Genomic DNA, 5,716 nt, shown 5'->3' on the forward strand with positions numbered 1-5,716 from the left:
TAGACAGTCTGCTGTCTCTAATAACAAACCAACGGCTCTTTTAAGAGCCACCCACTTTAACTGAAGACTTTCCCAAGATGAATACTGTATATTATTGACCATACGTTTGCAACTAAATTCAAACGTCATAAAAAAATGAGGTATAAAATAAGCAGTATATTTTACGTCTATATTTATTTCTGTGTATTGTTACAGATCTAATGATTTTAGAAAATGAAACAGTAATGCCATCAATATAACATTCTTTGCCTCTGCAAGTTTTGTTGTTTTTGTGCCTGTAATCTATGCAACATCAATAAAGTTGAAACTAATATAATGCTCCATCTTTCATATGGAGAGAAATCTACAAACTTACACACCTCACAATTAAAACACCCATTCTAGTTTTTCATCATGTGAACATTCAGAATATTTCAGGGTTTTGTTGAATCATCTAATGGAGAGTTCAGCCCTCATTATCCACCTCTTCCAAATCACACAACACAATCTGTTTTCAGTTGTTGAATAACACTAGTTTACATTTGTACATCAGAAACTGTTGGTGGTTGTCAGGTATGAGAAATACAGATGACTTCGTTACATTTAGCATATATTTAGCCTTCTATAACTTAGTTGATAGACGATTTAATAAGTGATGGAAACTGATACAGCAGCCAAAAAGATCATCTACAAAGTCATACAGTTGACTTCAGGATAGGGTCCTAAGGACAGAGGGATGTTGTATGCTGTAAAGCCCTGTGAGGCAAATTGTGATATGTGATATTGGGCTTTATAAATAAAATTGATTGATTGATTGATTGAATAAAGACTCAGATTAACTGTACAGTTGTATATTCTGATAAGTATTAATATATTTTGTTTGGTTATTTTTCTTCAATATGAAAAGTCCAAAAGACTTTGGAGTGATCTGGAATCTCTCTTTGAAAACTCTAATTCAGTTTTCTCCTCAAACCTCAGTGATGTTATTTGTTATTACGATGATCCAGATAAAAGTATTCTTCAATTTATTCGAAATGCTAAACTTTTTATTCATAAGCAGAGATGATCAAAGTTGCCTCCTGAATTTTTAGAATTTTTTTTGAAGGCTCCTCTTACATCACCCAGTTCATTAGGAAACAAAAACGAATACCAAGCTTTCAGAAAGTTGTGCAATTTTTCCTCTGAGTGGATACTGTAGCAGCCCTTGGCATCAATAAAACAGCGTAGAGTTCGACTGGTGCAAAAACTATATTCATCCATCGAGCACCGTGAAACTAAAAACACATATAACAAAATGTTAATAATATTTGCACACATTAAAACGTCTCACATTTTGCCTAAACACATAGTTAACATTCTCTTTAAAAACACACACATTTTATTATTATACAGTCAAGCCTAAAACATTGCAATATTGCACATAATTAAACTGAAATTAGGGGCACACAAATACAACAAAACATGCCAGTAATGCCACATAGCCTACCTCGCTTCGCCTTCCAAGGGTGCAAACTCTCCTCATACAAGTAGTAAATGGTAACAGGAACACGAACCAAACTGCACTGAACAGAAACACACTTCACATGAATGTCATACCAAATATAAAACCAAGCAGACAGTATGGCAAACAATTAGAACTTACTTTGTGCTTCTCTGCTCTCTTCACCTCTCTGCGCAACAAACATGCTCTGTGTGGCAAACACAGGTGTGTGGCAATTAACACTACTTATGCACCTTCTAGGGTATGTGGCAAAACCTGGAACATAACTACTGGCTCAGCGGGCCACTAACAGATACGCTTTTCTCTGTGAGCTTGCATCTTCTTTTTGTCTCTGTTGTTGTTGTTGTTGTTGTTGTAGTATGTTTGTTTTATTTTACGCAATAGTCTTAAAATGCTGTTATTCATACATTTTGAATATACTCATGTCATACATTTTTGGTTTTATATTTCTATATGTGCTGTTATTAAGTACCTGATGTTTTGTACATGTTGTTTTTCTCTTTGTTTTTAACCATGCCATTTAGACATTTAAAAAGGGCAGTTTAGAAGGGTAATATGTTTTTTTGTGGTAGGTGACCAAGATGGCAGAGTAGGGAAACTCAGCTCCTCTCCCCCGCAATTGTTTGAGCAAACTTTCTATTGTTAACGAAACAGACTCCACTTAGCTTTAACAGTGATAAATTTAACAAGTTTCATTGTTTGATGTGGCAATGACAACAACGCGATCACGTGGCAAGAAAGAGAAAACGACAAACAAACAAATAGATCCGGTGGAGACTAATGACAACCAGCTGACAATGGCGTCTCTCGAAGCCACACTACAAAGATATTTCAACTTAGCCGAGAAAAATACCAATGAAAGATTCGATCGCTTGGAGTCTAAGCTGGTAACAATGCAAGCAATCTTAACCAAACACGATGAAGAAATTAAAACCCAGCATGCAATTACGTCAAAGATGCAGGAGCGCTTACAGAAAGTGGAAACAACGGCCGCTCAAAACAGTGAATTGAGGAATCAACTTGAAGTTAAAGTTACGGATATGGAGGACAGAGACAGAAGGAATAACCTGCAGGTGTTATTCCTCAAAGAGGGCGAGGAGAAGGACAATGCATTAGCCTACTTTTCTGCTAACATCCCCAAGTGGTTCCCAGCCCCCCGTTAATAATCCTCCTTAGATCATGAGAGCGCATCGCATGGGACGCCAGGGAGCATTCATCTGCTACTCGAGTCCTGATCTTCAGATGTCTTCATTTCTCGGATAGAGACCGCATCCTGAAGGAGTCCAGGAAGAACCCAGTGGAGATCGCCGGCTGCACCATCCTCTTCACCGCGGACTTCAGAGACCACAATATGAAGCGCAGACGACCCTGCTACCCGGTGATAAACAGAGCGCGTGTCCTGGGTATGCAAGCCTTCTTAATCTACCCAGCTACCATCAGACTGATCAGTGGTTCCAATCAGCTTTTTTCCAGGAGGTGTCGGAGGCAGAGAAGTACATCGCTTCATTTGAGGATAAGTAACATAAGCAATCAACTTGAGACTATTGTTTACCACTGTAGTTCCTCATACTACACGTTGGTTTGTTTACATCTGGACACGTCATGCACTGAGGCTTACTCATGCACACAGACTGCTTGACTCAGTGACCGGAGAAGAGGAGCCTACTTGTTTCACCACTGTTGTTTTGTATATGAGCTAAAATGAAATTAAGTTTATGTTAGCTTGCTCGATTAATTACGACCCTTATCTGATTTTTATTTTTTATTTTTCCTTGGCAAGCAGTGGGGCTTTTTTTTTGTATGTTTCTAAAAGAAACGTAATATTTACATCTAAGATAATAGAAAAATAGTCAACCAAATGCTTAGGCTACTAAAATGATGTTGCACTGGAAAATAAGCTTCTATTATTCAAACTTGACTCACCTTTACGTCATCCGCAGCTTTTTTAAATACATTTCCAGTGCTGTAAATTGTTGAAATGTGTGCAGTTTAAATGTAAAATTAAACAATGTATTAAGACTAAACTTTGTGAAAGAATATCCCAATTTGGGATCCTGCCTGTCCACAATCCAATGTTAGTTTTAGAAGAGAAGATTTGTGTAACAAAGAGGAGCCTCCTGACATAGAAACACTGTTTGGCAGTGAGATGGAGTAAATATTATGCACACTGATTCAGTTGGACTGAAATAACAACAGGTCGACCTGACAGACACAGTGTTCTGCCAAAGGTTCCTCCCTGAAGGTTTGTCTTTACTGCGGCACTGTGAAAAATAGTCAGTTTGCAGTACATCACACACTGATGCACTTCAACACATGGTTAAAGACAGACAGAAGATCTTGGCACTTGTAGGGACCGTTCAGGACAGCCGTCCTCTTCAGTCCCGGTTGCTCCATGGGAGTGGGGAGGGGAAAGGAGAGTAAAGGGTTAATCAATCACCATGACACCATCACAATCTGTTCACTCTGCTCACCATGCAATATAAAAATAATTTTCACCCTTTTTTTTCTTTTTTCCCCTCTTTTTTTTCCTTTTTTCTTTTTTCCCCATTTGTTCCCCTCTATTTTCCTTTAACCCTGACTAGTTTTTTAAAACAAAAAAAAAAACATTAAGACTGCAGGATATCAATAACAATAGGACACATCTGTAAAAAAAAATATAAAACAAAGTCCAGGAACTTTTCAGTTGCCCCATCTTAAAATCAATAATTAAAATAATCAAATAACACAATAAGGAAAAGCAAGAGCAAAATCCTTTAAATATCTAAAATGTGTTGTGGTTGTGTTGGGTTTCTATATTGTGTTTCAGTAGAACAGACAGGGGAGTGGTGCAAATGGATCTGGGTGGGTTTGTTCTTTCTTCCTCAATGATTGGTTGGAGTGATGGATTTGTTTCAGCCCTGTGAAGATACTTTTTTATTCTTCTTTTTGGTTAAAATTTGAGCTCATCTTATTCTAAACTCTAAATTATACCATGGTCTGGGTGAATACTCAATTCATATTGGCTGCAGGGTGTGTAGAAGCAAAAAAGTCAAGGTCCCGAGTCGTGCCAGAAAGCTCGCGACCTCGCTCTTCTCTTCTCAAACAGACTTTCTTTGTCTTCCATTAGATATCAAAAACTCAAATACTCAGAGGTCAAAAAATCACTGGAGACACGTAGAATCAGATGCAACTGAGTTTAATGTGCTCGCAGGCAACAAACACATCACAACTCAATGAGCCAAGCTCCGGAGCAAGACTGAAATTTCTTTGTTTGCGCTCGCTCTTTTATCGTAGAATTTCTGCTGAGTCATCTCTTTTCCTTAAACTTTTCCACTGGGCGCTGATCATAAAGGTGTCACATTTCTGCTGAGTTTTAGTCCTTCCCACCATATCGGTGTCACATTTCTGCTGACTCAGCACTTTTTTAGTCCTTCCCCCTCTAGTGGCAGGCCTTTTTGCCTTTGTTCAGACACGTCTGGACATGCCCAGACATGCCCAGAAATGTCCTAATGGTGTAATCTTTTTCTCCCGGCCTACTACTACCGTCTACTATTACACTTCCAGGCAATACATGGTATGGTATGTGTGTGTTTTCAATATATGAATACGCAAACTTGTGTAAAAGTGCTTTGCCATACATGGATACATAAAACATGGTTACATGAACTCCAACCTTAATCAACTTATGCAAAATGAAACATTTACCTGATTAGTGGTTAAATCTTACACTACAGGTGTCCGTTAAAAGGTGTTATAGGACAGCTAAAAAGACGTTCTGGTCAAATTGCCTGATGACAGGTTCTAAATTATTGTGCTGGCTCAACTGCTAGTTTGTAACTAGCAAAGGAGACTCAGAGCAGAGGCACCGGATTACAACGGGCATCATGAGTGATTTTATCGTTTAATTTAATTTATGTGGTGAATCAGGCGCGCCGGATTCATTTCAGAAGTGGGGGGGCCAAAAAGTGCTGGGCGTGGCTACCTGTGTAATGTCCAGTTAATAATAGGGACTAGTTAAAGGTGTGTGGTGATCAGGGATTGAAGTACAGCCTGAGTTGAGTGTGAGCTTGCACAACAGCGGCAACAGTGTGTTTTAGTGAAAACAACAGTATCTTGCAGCAAGTTACACGCTCGTCCTCTCTCATTAAAAAGATGGTGAAGAAAGACAAAGAGTCAGGTAATGTATTTAATAACGAACTTTATCTTGGGAGGAAAAAAGCAAACAGTTTATTTCTTAACAGTGTTTGCATGAAACCT

The sequence above is a fragment of the Epinephelus moara genome, chromosome 20 (assembly GCF_006386435.1).
Source record: "Epinephelus moara isolate mb chromosome 20, YSFRI_EMoa_1.0, whole genome shotgun sequence".
NCBI classification, from domain to species: Eukaryota; Metazoa; Chordata; class Actinopteri; order Perciformes; family Serranidae; genus Epinephelus; species Epinephelus moara.